This window comes from Rattus norvegicus, chromosome 12, assembly GCF_036323735.1.
Source record: "Rattus norvegicus strain BN/NHsdMcwi chromosome 12, GRCr8, whole genome shotgun sequence".
In the NCBI taxonomy this organism is placed as follows: Eukaryota; Metazoa; Chordata; class Mammalia; order Rodentia; family Muridae; genus Rattus; species Rattus norvegicus.
The window spans coordinates 40,191,886-40,206,355 of record NC_086030.1 but is presented as its reverse complement, the minus strand read 5'-3'; the positions used below and the strand labels follow the sequence as shown (position 1 = coordinate 40,206,355).

Below are 14,470 nucleotides of genomic sequence, written 5' to 3'. Positions count from 1 at the left end.
TGTGTCCCTGGACATGAAGCCTGCTCTGCAGAAAACACTGAACCGTCAAATTTCACACAGGAGCAGGAAGAGGGAAAAATGCAAAACTCTCCCACATGAAGGCGAGGAGCTAAGGAGACTGACTGACATCCCATGTTCATGGACAGACAGACTCAGTATTATCAAGGTATCAGCTCTTCCTGACTTGGTCTGCAGACTCAGTGAGGTGTCCATTAAGCATGCTTTTAACCACAGGACTCAGGAGGCAGAAGCAGCCTGATCTCTGTGAGTTCAAGGCCAGCCTGCTCTGCAGAGCAAGTTCTAAGACAGCCAGAACAACACAGAGAAACCCTGTCTCCAAAAGAGAGAGGGGCAGGGGGTGGGGGTGGGAAGAAAATGCCAAGCCAAGTTTCCCATGGAGAGACAAAAGACCTAGAATGTCCCATGCACAGCTGAGGGAGGGAGAAGAACCTTCAGACTTCCAGTTCCAGTGATGAAGTCAGCATGACAGAGGAAGGAGAAAGCCCAGAACCCAGCAAAGAACAATATAAATGCCATCGAGGGAGCTCTGAGGAAAGAGAAAAGGCACTGTGAGGGAGAAGAGATTAGTCATTCAACAGATGGTGCTGATGAATTAGCCCACACACACACACACACAGAAACATCCAGACCAAGACTTGTCAGCCTTCAACCAAATCAACTCAAGATGGATAGAACAGTCTACTGTACAGTGTGAGAACGCGAGGTTGCCTGGATGACCTGGGACATGGTGGTGACGGTCCAGACCTAATGTCAAAAGCCTGAAAGAAATAATTGCTTGACTTCGTTACAGTAAAAAGCTTGAGGGTTGGAGAGATGACTCCTCGGTGAAGACACTCTTGCAGAGAAACTAAATCTGGCTCCTAGTACCCGAGTCCGAGGGCTGTAACTGTAGCTCCCAAGGATCTGACGCCCTCTTCTGGCCTCCGTGGGTACTGCACTCATGTGCATATACTCACAGTCTCACACAGTCATGTAAATGAAAGAAAAATCAATCTTTTACAGCAAATGAAACAGGGAGGAACCTCACGAGAGGTGGGTTACTGGTTAGGGGGAACAATGTGGGCCTAAAGGTTACACCTTGACCCCATTCCTGTCCCAGGTACACATGGCTCTCACTGCATGTTTCTCCCTCTACGCTGCACTGCATCCCCTGGGCTATGACACAGAAGAAATCCTTCATCCAAGTTACAGTCACCACACCCTACAGCTCTAGCTATAGATGGGGACAGAGAAGCTTAGGGAAGTGGCAGGGCTGTCTCTGTACGAATGGCAGAGTCAGGATCTGAACCCAGACCAGGCCTGAACTCCAGAGCCACATAAACCTCAAAATTTCCCTTCCTACTTGCACAGGAGAGCAAGGAGGGACATTGCCAGCACCCTTCCTCCTCTCAGGGCTCCTCCTGGAGGTGCCAGCCACACATGGCCACACAGATTACAAAGAAGGGCGGAGAGGGTCCAGGAGGGCAGAGCAGGTGGACTTACAAAGCCACAGCCTCGGGGTCCCTGCTGGGTGCCCAGGGCTAAGGCCAGAAGCTCCACTGGTCTCTTTTCATCTCTGTAGAAAACGGATGTGGCTTCCCCGAGAGCCCAGAGGTTGAGTTGATGGCTGAGGGAGGAAAAAAAAAAAAGCTCAGGGGCATCTCCAGTCACACAGGGTGACACCTGGCACTTCTTACCACAGAGCTCGCTGACAAGCACCTTCAAAGGACAGCAGCGGGCCAGCTTTGCTGGCTTTTGCCCCCCTGTCACTCATACACGGGACTGTTTTTTTTCTGTGCCCTCCAAGTTGTTTTGGTTTGAAGCGGTCTAAACCAGCATAAACCCAAGAGGGAGGGAGATGGGGAGGGATGAGCCATCCCGGCAGAATCAGACGCGGCGGCATCCAGGAAAAATGAAACCTAAGAGATGGCCTTGATCATGACCATCCTCGTAGGTCACTCCGGGAAAGCACACTGAGTGGCAGCAGGTGAGAAGGGTTCAGGCAGGCAGATGCTAGGAATGAGGAGTCCTTGGCCACTTTCACACGCAGAGAATAACACCTCCTGTGCTAGAAGGGAAAGGGGAAGCAGTCCCGGTGAGCCCCTACAGCTGTCCCTGAACACTGGGACACTTGGACACCCAAAAGCCTTCGCACTGCACTCTAAAGTGCTGCCAGGGAGCTGGACACTGTGAGTCCCTGCATAGATGTCCCCGTGTCAAGGGGATTTGCAAACCCCTGGAGACCATGAAGCTGAGATATGGGCTGTCCCCACTGTCCCTGTCATCAGTATAAAGATCTCTAACCAATACAGTGCACCAGGACAGACAGCAGCTGTATGGTTTTATTTTTTTTCCTGCTTACCCATACAGAAATTATTGATCATACAACATGGAATGGCCAAGACTTTACGGAAACTTCCATGGGAGATTAGAGCACGTGTGTGTGTGTGTGTGTGTGTGTGTGTGTGTGTGTGTGTGTGTGCGTGCGTGCGCGCGCGCGTGTGTGTTTGTTTTTTGGTTTTTTTTGGGGGGTTTTTTTTTTTTTTTGGTTCTTTTTTTTCGGAGCTGGGGACCGAACCCAGGGCCTTGCGCTTCCTAGGTAAGCGCTCTACCACTGAGCTAAATCCCCAGCCCCGTGTGTGTTTGATTATAGACGATATCAGTTTAATATGAAGAAGCTTAAATCCGTGAAGGACCCAGGTATACGCCTGTTAACCATGCTATGGAGACAAAGACAATGGCCTCAGGAAAGACTCAAACCTGACACTGTCACTCCATGCAGGTGGCTTTCAGTGTGTCCTCACAGAAGTGAGGTGTTAGTTTGAAACTTCTATTCATTTGGGAACTCGACAAGAGAGAAAACCTCATTCCCGGCCGACTGAAAAATACCAGAAAAATCTCTGATTGGCCCGGATTGGGTCATGTGACTTTCCCTTGAGCCAATCATTGTGAGCACAAAACGGGTAATGGCAACGACAGCTCCCCTATCACCTTCGGTTGTCACAGAACTGATGGAGCCATAGGATGAGTGGGGGTGGCATGGGGGACAAGCCAAGGCCTCTCTGCCACTCCACGGCCCCTGCCCACTTGCTGGTCCCAAAGTGCACAAGGATCTGCCCACCTCACCAGGTAGACAACCCCAAGTGCATGCTCACCGAAGCTACCTCACAAGGCCAGGTCAGTCACAAATAGGAGCACACACTGAGAGCTCAGCGGGCCCTCCACAAGTGGGCAACCCCACCATCCCATCCCATCCCATCCCATCCCATCCCATCCCATCCCATCCCATCCCATCCCATCCCATCCCACAGGAGGGCAAGCTGGGGCTCGGAGAGGCACAGGGCCATGTGGAGAACACGCAGCTTGTTCAGAGTCAGAGCTGGACCCCAGTAGACTCTGGACCCCGCTCTTTTCCCACACGCTGACCCTACGACCATGAGTAAAAACCCTCAGACGGGGGATCAAGCTCCCTAGAGAGGCAAGAAGATCCGCTGGGGGGGGGGGCGGGGAGGGGGGAGCCGAGAGGCAAGAAGAGTTCTCTACTGGGGTAGAAAGAGGTGGCCGGTACTGTGAGTCTACACTCACGTGGGTTTGGAACTCTAAAATGTGCAGTGGGATCACCTGGGTGACCTGCTAGGCTCAAGACTGCAAGGTCTCACCCCAGGGATGCTGACTCAATAGGTTTTGAAATGGTGCCAAACAAACTGATTCCCAGACAGCATAGACGCTGCAGATCCCAAGAACCTTGGGCCAAGCCAGGCAGTGGATCGCACCTTTAACCCCAGCACTCGGCAGGGAGAGGCAGGTGGGTCTCAGAGTTTGAAGGCCAGTCTGGTCTACAGAGTGAGTTCCAGGACAGCCGGGGCTACACAGAGACAGGAAATTAAGGAAAACCATTGTCCTTACTTGACGACACCACTGGACATTTAGTAAAAGCAAACAGCGCAGGGGTGAACGACCTCTGATCTTTGGGCTTTATCTCCCAGACCAAATCCCCCCCATCCCCCGTCATTGGCTCACCCAGTATTTATATACACATGCTTTCCAACAGGGCAGAGTCGAGCAAGAGGTTGTGCAAGAGGATGGTATTCGGGTAACAAAACCAACGATATTTATTCTCTAGCTGACTTCCCGCACGTGGGTCTGCCCAGACTATAGAATTCACCAGGAAAACCATCCTACCCCCAACAAAAGCAGGATCAGACCCGGCAGCCTCTGAAAATGTGCTGTCGTGCCCACAGACTCTGTATTGGTTACTTCTCCCATTGCTTCAACAATAGCAGCTTAGGGAAGGCTGACTCTGGCTCACGGTCGGAGGGGATGCGGGCCATTATGGCGGCAGACAGCACCATGGAGGCGGGAGCCAATGGCTGAACCGCTTCACTTCCTCCCATCTGGGTGGGACAAGAAGTAAAACTGAGCAGGAAGTGGAATTAAAACTAATCAACCTCCACCCCCACCCCCAGCAAACCACTCCTTCCTATAAGGCTCCGCCTCTTAAAGGTTTCCCCGTAACCTAGAACAGCCAGCAGCTGGGGGCCAAGTGTTGGAACATGTGAGCCTGGTGAAGGGTGGGTGTTTGCCGTCGAACTGAGTGGTTCCCCACCTTCCTCATGCTTCGACTCTTTAAGATGGTTCCTTGTGTTGTGGTGACCCGCCTACACACACACACACACACACACACACACACACACACACACACACACACAACTTCCTTACTGCTTCAGAAGCCTAATCTTGCTACTGTTACGATTCATACTATAAAGATCTGATAGATCTGATATGCAGGATATCTGATATGTGACTTCTAAAGGGGTCGAGACAGTGACAGTTATTGCATACCTACTGTATGCTGGGCACTGGCCCATGTCCCAGACCCTCCTTCCGACATGACATCAATGTCAGACTGAGACTGGAGTGGTGGCTCAGCAGATAAGAGCACTGTGCTTGCAGAGGACCCAGCTAGTGGGTCACACCTGTCTGGAACTCCAGTTCTAGGGAATCTGACGCTCTTTCTGGCCTCTGGGGGGGGGGGGGCACCAGGCACACCTACGGTGCACATACACATACGTGTAAAACACTCGTACGAATACCATGAATTTTAGAAATCTTTTAAAGGCCCAGGCCCCGAGATGGGTCTCTCCACTTACTCAACTTCACACCCACCAAACAATCCAAGGCCTCTCAGGGTGAGGAGACAGTGAGCCACGCTGCTGTGGGACTTCCTGTGTCGGTTTACGCCCACAGAGACTTCGTGAGAAGCCCCTCGGTTGTCCCACTTCACAGGGGACCTGTGACTGAGGAAGCACGGTGTATTACAATGAATGACCTAATGACCAGCCACTGTCAGAACCAGCCACAGGTCTACATAAGCCCAGACACGGAGGGTCGTTCCCTCTCATCGCAAGCCTGGAAACACCAGGCTCTTTCTGCCTCGATCTCATGTATTTATGTGTGTGATATATGTGTACACGTGTTTATGCGTGTGAGAACGGGGTCGATGACAGTCTTCTTCCTCAGCCATTCTCTCCATCTATTGGTTTATTGGCTTTTCAAGACAGGGTTTCTCTGTGTAGCCCTGGCTGTCCTGGAACTCACTCAATAGACCAGGCTTGGCCTCAAACTCTAAGAGATCCATGCCTCTGCCTCCCGAGTGCTGGAATTAAAGGTGTACGCCACCACCACCTGACACCCACCGTGTGTGTGTGTGTGTGTGTGTGTGTGTGTGATATGTGTACACGTGTTTATGCGTGTGAGAATGGGGTCTGTGTGACAGTGTCAGATTCCCTGGAACAGGAGCTACAGACAGTTGTGAGCCACCACGTGGATGTAGGTGCTGGGAATTGAACTCAGGACCTCTTGGAAGGGCAGCGAGTGTTCTTAACCACTGAACCATCTCTCTGATGATTCCCTCCTTCTTTTCTTTTCTTTTTTTTCTTGACAAAGGGTTTCTCACTAACTCTGGAGCTCACCTATTTGGCCTGAGTTTCCCAGAATCCTCTTGTTACAGGAATGTCTTGGTTGTTATGAGTGCTTAGGAGCTTGTATGGCAAATGCTTGCCCTGCTGAGCCATCTTCCTGGGTCCTCTGCCTTGATTTTGGAAGCAGGTCCCTTCCCAACTCCAGCCTGTGTGTTAGAAGCCTGTCTCCAATGCCATCAAGGCTGAGCCAACCGGAAAGATGTGTGTTCCCCTGTCCCTGACCATCTTGCCTGGAGTCTCCCCAATGCCAACGTGACTGGTACCTGACATCCCGACACAAACACACAGTCATCCAACTCTTAAAAATGGGCAGCAACACTTACTCCACAGCACAGAGGGCCCAGAGGAACCATTAGATGCTAGCAGCAGGCCTGCAGCTCAAAACACACCCAAGATTCCAGGGTGACTGTGAGGCAAATATTCAGGGACTCCCAAGTACCAAGATCCCCCAACCCCAGCTACGTATCAGGAAGCTCTCTAGCCAGATGGCAGCCAGCACAGAGCAGCCAGCCCCACAGTGACCATGACCAAAGAGCTGGATCTCAAGGCACACCAGAGGTGTACCGCCATCTTGTAGACAGCAGCCTGTGGTGGTTTGTATCTGCTTGGCCTAGGAAATGGCACTTTTAGGAGGTATGGCCTTGTTGAAGTAGATGTGACCTTGTTGGAGGAAGTGTGTCACCGTGGGCTTGAGCTTGGAGACCCTCCTCCTAGCCACCTGGAGCTAGTCTTCTCCTGTTTGCCTTTTGGATGAAATGCAGAACCCTCAGCTCCTCCCGCACCATGCCTGCCTGGATGCTGCCATGTTCCCACCTTGTTGATCATGGACTGAACCTCTGAACCTGTAAGCCAGCCCAAACTAAATGTTGTCCTTTATGGTCACGGTGTCTGTTGACAGCAGTAAAACCCTAACTAAGACACGACCACTAGGTCAGCTTTACCCCAAGGGATGGAGGTACCCCAGTCCCAGTGATGTAGGGCGCTCTGTTCTGACAGGGCCTAGAGCGTCAGCATGTTTCATACACGCACGCCTGTGTAAATGTTCGGTCCTCTGAGTTGGATGCCCCAAGCAATGGTGGATTTTTTTAAAAAAGAATCTTTCCCTTTATTACAAACCCCTACGTAAATAATAGATGGTAGAAAGAAACAGAAAGTATATATTTGACCGTGGAGAACCCACCCCTCCCTCTCCACCTGCCTCGGCAGGAAAAGTGCCTCGTGCCTGCCCCTGAGTTGGTCTACCGAGTGCTTCAATTTCCCAGATGAACTGTAGTGTAGATGACTGGCCACTTCTCCCAGCCCAGGCTCTGAGCCCCTGCACCCTCCAGCCCCTATTCGTTCCTCCAGCTTCTGCAGACACTGTCCCTCTCTGTCCCGGACACAGACTTCAGCAGAACTGGAAACCAGTCGCATTGGAGCTGGACTGTCCATCTTCCCAACCATATTCGGCTGTTCAGGGGGCCCTCCCAATGGGGAGCCCAGCCACACTAAACTTCCTTTCCCTCCTGGAATGTCTCCCTACCCCAGGACCTTTGCACATGCCGGTTCCCTAGACTCCTATGTCCCCTGTCACTCCCTGACACCCAGACTAAATTTAATCCTAGTTTAAACTCTTCCTTTCTAGTTCATCCCTGCCAACCCCGCACACGAGCCCTCAACATGGAGTGCAATTTCAAATATGTGGTTATTTGATTCACGGCCATTGTCCCTTCAAGGATTCTAGTTCTAAACACCACGGAGACCGGTAGGTCTGTGAGAGCAGAGAGTGAGTCTGCTCTGAGCTCCAGGAGCATCCCAGGCCTGTGACTGCTGGGCCCTCACTAGGTGAGGGAATGACGTCATCCCTGACTAGCCACTCCCACTCTGCTTCTTCCAGCCTCTGATGTCCCTTTATCTACTGCCAGGCACTGGGTTCTCGAGCCCGAGATAAATCTTCAATCTCGGTAAGATCGGCGAGACTGTCCACTGGAACGACCTCGTATGAACACTCCTCTGGCATAGCTGTGTGTGCATAGACGTATGCGATACACTCGGGGCTCCCTTCAGGGGATGGCATTGCACACAAGAGCACCCCAAAGAAACACACGTACCAGCCTAGGCAGACAAGCAGCTCAACACTCCTGAATCAGGGGAGTGCCCATTGCACCCTGGGGGTGGGAGAGTGGGGGGAGGGACACAGGAGGAACAACCAGCCTGGGCACCAGGAAGCTAGCACTTAAAGAGTACCTACTGTATGCAAGTCCTGTATAAAACTTCACTCCACTGTTCCCAATCAAAGACTCCTTTGACAGAGATGGAAACAGGCCCAGAGTGGTTCACACCTGCCTCTCCATCCGGGCTTTGGACCACGAGAGTCTCCGGCCCTCGTAACAGAACAAGGCAAAATGCCTGAATCCTGGCCTGGGTTTGGGGACAGTGGAAGAGGGCCACCAGGATCCTAGCTAGGAAAACCTGCTCTAACCAGTGTGACGTACACAAAACCAAAACCAGCCGTGGTTGCTCAGTGAAAGCCGGGACCAAAATCGATGGTCTCACAGAACATGGTGGAACAGGAAGTGGACTGGACCATAGAGAGCAGTCCTCTAAGCCTTGCCCGGCGTCACGCCTCCTCCTTTCCCCTGCAGCTATACGATTTCCCCCCAAATCCCTCGGTGGCCTGTACCTCCCCCTCCTTGCCCCAAATCCCAGAAATCTTCCTCCGCTCCTCTCTGTCCCCAATGACTGGAAGAGGAATAAAAATAGACAAGAGCAGATCAGGGGAACCGCAGGCACCACTGTGCCGGCCTCCTGGGGTGCTATGTGTGTGCACAGACATGCGAGTTCATATTTGTGCTCTCGTGTGTTTGGATACATGTGTGCTTGGATGAACACAGAGCTGCAGGAGAGTGAGAAAGGGCTAGGAGTCGTCTTCCCCATTCCACAGATTGGGAAAACTGAGGCAAAACCAGGTGGCCTCTCTGGAAACCAAAAGGTCCCACAGCGTGTGCCCCCCCCCCTCTCTCTCTCTGCCAGAGCCCTTTTCCCTCCACCCCGGGAGGCCTGGCCTGCTTACTGGTAGTTAGGGCTCCTGTCCCGTTTGCCAAAAGCACTCTCAGAGTAGGGCAGACTGCATGTTTTGGGAACAGGTCCCAATCCCAGAATGGAAATGGGTCTTCTCTCCCCTCCCTGCACGGTGGGGCTCCCTCAGTTTAGGAGCTGCCTGCTAGCTAGCGGGGGGGGGGGGGTCATCATCTGTGAGGGTACAGACCCTGATCTGAGAATCATTCTGTCCTGGTGTCTGTGCATCTGTCTCTCTATCTCTGTCTCTCTCTCTCTCTCCCTCCCTCCCTCCCTCCCCCACCCCCCTGTGTCCCACAGACCCCACCCTCGTTTGTATGTTTCTGTGTCTCTGTCTTTGTCTCTCCTGTTCCCTCCCCAGCCAGGCAGATGGGGGCAAAAATCTCCCAAGATCCTCAATTTGAAGTAAAGTCAACACGGCTGTTCCTCTCCTTCCCTACCACTTCATAATCAAACTTGTGAGGGGCGGACGGGCGGGAGGGAGCAGCGAGGCTCCTCGGAGAGGGTACAATCAGACAATTTTTAAGATCATGGAGTATTAGACCAGTCCCAACTGGGTTTACTAATCAAACAACCAAATCCTTCATAACCAGCCATTCCCTACAGGGCAATTAAATCCTTCCCCTTTAAAACACTTGCCACACTGTCTGGGGACAGAAAGAAAAATTTGCAAAATTCATTTGATAAATTAGCCAGGGAGAAAAAAAAGAAAAGAGGGATTCAAGCTTTGTTCTTTTCATTTTTTTTAATTATGGAATTCACAATGCCTGAATAATGTTTAATAAGAACTATGAAAATTCCTAACAGTATTACAACACAACACAAAAGAATTAACCTGGTTACCGTGAAAAATTGCATATTTAATTAAGAACAGAGAGTTCAAAACTATCCAGAGATTTTCAAAGTGCGGTTGCCTGAGGGGCCAAATTACATGCTTCCAGGGCTGCTAACGGAGTTAGCGCGTTCAGTCATTACCCAGGCGTCCCCATTAAGTGACTCTGGGCAGATGACATCAAATTCATTTCAAAAGCACCAGGAACTGAAGCATTCGCTTGAGTAGTTTAAGGGGAAGCAACTACCCTGCTGGAGCAATCAGACCCCTTGTTGATAAAGGCAATAATTAAAGAATAATGTTAATTAGCTGCTTTTATCTGAAGAGAAGTGTGGTAGTTGGAGGGTTTCCAGGCTGCTGAGGTGGGAGTCGAGCTTTCGAGAAGAAGGGGGGCTGCTGTGGGAGTGGGGGGCACCAAGACCCACAGGAACAGAGAGAAGAGGCAGCGAGAGACGGCCGACGCAGAGGTCCGGGCAGCTAGATGAGGCCTGGCTCTCCATGTGCAAACTGGCCAGTCACACCAAGGCACTCATGGGGACAGGTCAGAGAGTGAGGTGATAGTGCCCCTCGGCATCTCCGTTACGTCATTATTGCCATCGTGGCAGACTCCGGCAAAGCCCAACTGGCCTCCTTAGCCACTTCCAGTGACTTTCCCTTCACCCTCACCTCCTGCCAACCCTTGTTCCCCTCACACACCCTCCTATCACGCCCATTCCCCTCACACACGATCCCTGTCACGCCCATTCCCCTCACACAATCCCTGTCACACCCATTCTCTTCACACAAACACCCTGGTCACACCCATTCCCCTCACACAATCCCTGTCACACCCATTTCCCTCACACAATCCCTGTCACACCCATTTCCCTCACATAATTCCTGTCACACCCATTTCCCTCACATAATTCCTGTCACACCCATTCCCCTCACACAATCCCTGTCATGCTCATTCCCCTCACAGACCCTCCTATCACACTCATTCCTCTCACACACACCCCTGTCATACCCATTCCCCTCACACAATCCCTGTCACACCCATTCTCACAAACACCCGCCTGTCACACCCATTCCCTCACACAATCTGTCACACTTCCATTTGGTCCTCTCTCATCACATTCACTCGCTTCACAGGCTCTCCTGTCACGCTCCCTATTTGCCACTTCCTGTTGCTTCCAGTCATTCCACACAACCTATGTCACTTCCTGTTTCCCTGGGCCACTTTCTGCCACACTTGACCTGAATCATATGAACAGCACCACCCTTTCTTCAAGAAACATCTTTTCCAAGATGTCAGCCACCACAGCTCTCCCTTCCCAGGCTCTTCTTGGAATACGACAGACACTCTTCCCACTGAGGCAGGGATTGACTATTGCTTGAGGCAAACTTGAGGAAGTGACAACCATTGTCCAAGCTTACATAATGAAAGCCAAATTTCCACCTTGTTCTCTGGAAACCTGACCACTGCATGGTGAGAAGAAAGTACAGGGCAGGCTACATAGTAGTTCTCCGGCGGGCAGCTGAGACTCAGTCTGCAGCCAGCGTTGGCCAAAACATAAGGCATCCTGTCACTTCTAACTGAAGCTGGTGATAGCCACTTCAACCGGGTTTTACCCTCATTCCTGACTGACAGACCCCGAGCGTCTATGGTCATTCATGGGCACCTTGTTACACAGCGATGGCCGACTGATACATCCACAGAGATGCAAGACCCACCCTGTCCACTCTCCCTTGCTTCACTGACCACCTTGAACAACACTGTTCCCAGAGAAAGCATCACTGGCCGCCACTGTGCCACAGGAAGGAAGCACAAGACACACTGCAGGGTCGAGCCAAGAGCCCTGAAAACAGTGGGCAGAAGACAAAGTCGAGACCCCCCCACAGCTGACTGGGCAATGAAGGCTGAGCCTCCAGTCCACACACTGAGGTCCCCCAGTGGGCTCAGCTAAAGCCATTTCCCTGCAGGACTCAGGCTGGTCCATCCACCCAGGGCACCACCAGATAGGATGTGAGGGGGCATCTGGGACAGACGGAAGGGGGGGCTGCCTCCTTGGGACCCCGCACCTTGGCAGCAAGGCTGATGATGGCAGCTGGACCCCATTCCTCCTAGTACTCTGGGGCCCCACATGTAGAAGCCTCTGCAAGCCCTGCACAGCTCCCGCTCCAAAGGATTCTTTTCCAGAGCTTAGTTCTCAAAGTAGGCCACAAGCCATGGGACCAACTCCCTCACTCATGGAGGCTGCGGCGGACTTCCTCTGAGAGCCAAGCTGGCTTGGAGAGACTCCTGACTGCTGGCCTGAGGGACTGGGTCCAGTGACCTCAGCTGGTAATGGGACAGGAAAAGGACATGGACGTCCCCTGACTCTTGCTCTAGGGACCTGAGCATCCTAGGTCGGAGGCTCAGGTGGTGCCCACTTGTGGAGATTCTTGCCCTGGCTCCCCCTCCTGCCAGGCACCTGCTTCCAGAGGGCTGCACACTCTCGTGTAAAGCCAGACCGTAGCAGAGCAAAGAGGCAGCTGGACAAACAGTAGCCACTTCCCAGTTCCTGCAAAAATAGGGAAGCAAGTCTCTGTGTGCAGACTCTGCACTCAGACTGCCTGACTCTGCTGTGTGGCCTGAGGCAAGTTACTTGACCTTTCTGGGCCCAGCTGCCTCTTGCGAAAATGGGGGAGATTAACAATGTCTATATCATACAGCTGCTGTGGGAAGAAAATCATTTGAGTGGGGGGGACTTAGGAAGCACTGAGTGTTTAAATCCAAATAAACAAAATAAAAGCTAATATATGGGAGCCGGCAAGATGGCTTAGGGGGTAAGGTGCTTGCTGCCAAGTCTCATGACCTGAGTTCAATTCCCAGGGCATACATGGTAAAATATGAGAGCTGATCCCTTGCAAGTTGTCCTCTGACCTTTGCATTTATACTGTGGTGCATGTGTATGCACGCATACACACACACACACACACACACACACACACACACACACGCATACACGCATGTAATTTAAAATATATATTTATACATGTTTTCAGAAACCAATTCTTTTATGCACCTCTTCCATCTGTGGTGATGTAAATCCTGCCCATTTTCCAGACAGGCTACACTGAGGCCAAAAAAAAAAAAAAAAAGCTAAATCATCTCCACAACATAATCACAGAACTACCACAGCGGATCCCTAGAGTGTGTGACTTCAGAGCCACACGAGATACAAGAGAAATCCAATCTTGAAGGAGATAGGAGTCCACGGGGGAGATTAAGCTACTGATTAAGCCCACCATTTTGGTTAATTTTTCATCACTGTGACCAACATCGCCAAGCTACTGAAAGGTGAGGAGGTTTGTTTCAGCTAGTGGTTTCGGAAGGTTCTGTTGGCCCCGCGTGACTGCAGAATGTCCCAGCCGTGGGAGCATGTGGTGGAAGAGCTTCACTTCACTATGGACAGGAAGTGAGCAGGGACAAGACACGCACAGGGCATGTCCCTATTGAACCATTTTTGCAAGCACTAGGAGGAAAGGAGGGGTCAGTGGGGGTGGAGTGGGAGAAAGAAAGCATGTCACAGTGCAGGGGGTGTGTCAATACACCAGGAGTGTGAGGCAGGGGGAAGGCCACACACAAGCCAGAAGCTTGTGGCTAGAGAGTAGAAAGAACAAGGAATGTAGCTCAGGATTGGGCAGAGGAGAGAGGCCAGAGACTGGGGTATGGCTCAGTGTTAGAGAACTTACCTAGCATGTGCAGGAACTGGGGCATGAAGAAATCAAACAGAGGTAAACCTGAGCCAGAGTTTGATGAACTAAAATGAATATGGCAAACTGTAATTGTAACTACTAAGAAAACCAAACAACTAAAAAAAATCATTAAACTAAAATGCTACACTAGAAAATTCTCAAGAAAACAGTGTACAGACTTACATAGACATCAGACATACAGAAAGCAAAAAGAAAAATGGCAGATACAAGCTCTGCTACATCCATAACACACTAAGTACGAGCGGGTTAAATGACCTAATCAAAAGGCAAAAGATTTGAGACCGGATTCAAAACTGCACATGATCTACAGTAGACATTTTAGAGTCAAAGATACAAATAGAGCGGAAGTAGAAGGCTCCACAGAGAAATATTAAGTAGGGGCTGCAGAGATGGCTCGGCAATCAAAACACATATACTGTTCTTGCAGAGGACCCATGCTCAGTTCCAGTACCCATATAACAGCTCAAAATTGCTTATAAATCTCTCTGGGGGGTCCAGCACCCACTTCTGGTCTCCAATGGGAATTGTACACATGTGTGCGCATGCACACACAGTTTTTTTTAAAAAGACATTTCAATAGGAAACAGAATAGACTTTCATAAAAATCCTTTACTATTTTACTAGAGAGTGGAAGGTAAAAAGGCTATCCACTAGGAAAGCATCAGCATCGTAAACAACAGGCACCTAATAAAAGACCATCAAAACCAACAAAGCAAAAATGAGAAACAGTCAACCACACGACTGTGGCTGGAGATGTCAGTGCAGGAGGCACAAGTTCAACAACGCTACCAACCCTGAGGATGGAGAGGTGTATAGAGGCTGAACAGTCAGAGTCACTCCTGAGGCCTTGGCCTCAAAA

The 14,470-nt window shown here is 51.0% G+C and overlaps 1 protein-coding gene across 14 annotated transcripts in view; it reads right to left on the bottom strand.

Annotated features, from left to right (window-relative positions):
* Positions 1–14,470, bottom strand: part of Cux2 (cut-like homeobox 2) — a 199,902-nt gene that overhangs the window by 161,948 nt on the left and 23,484 nt on the right. Inside the window, exon 1 of one of the 14 annotated variants that reach the window (XM_039089260.2) lies at positions 1,504–1,738. The exons of the other annotated variants lie outside the window; for them this stretch is intronic. The gene's annotated coding sequence lies outside the window, so the exon portion shown is untranslated. Of the gene's footprint in view, positions 1–1,503; positions 1,739–14,470 lie in introns of those variants that run through there. 14 annotated transcript variants of the gene reach the window in all.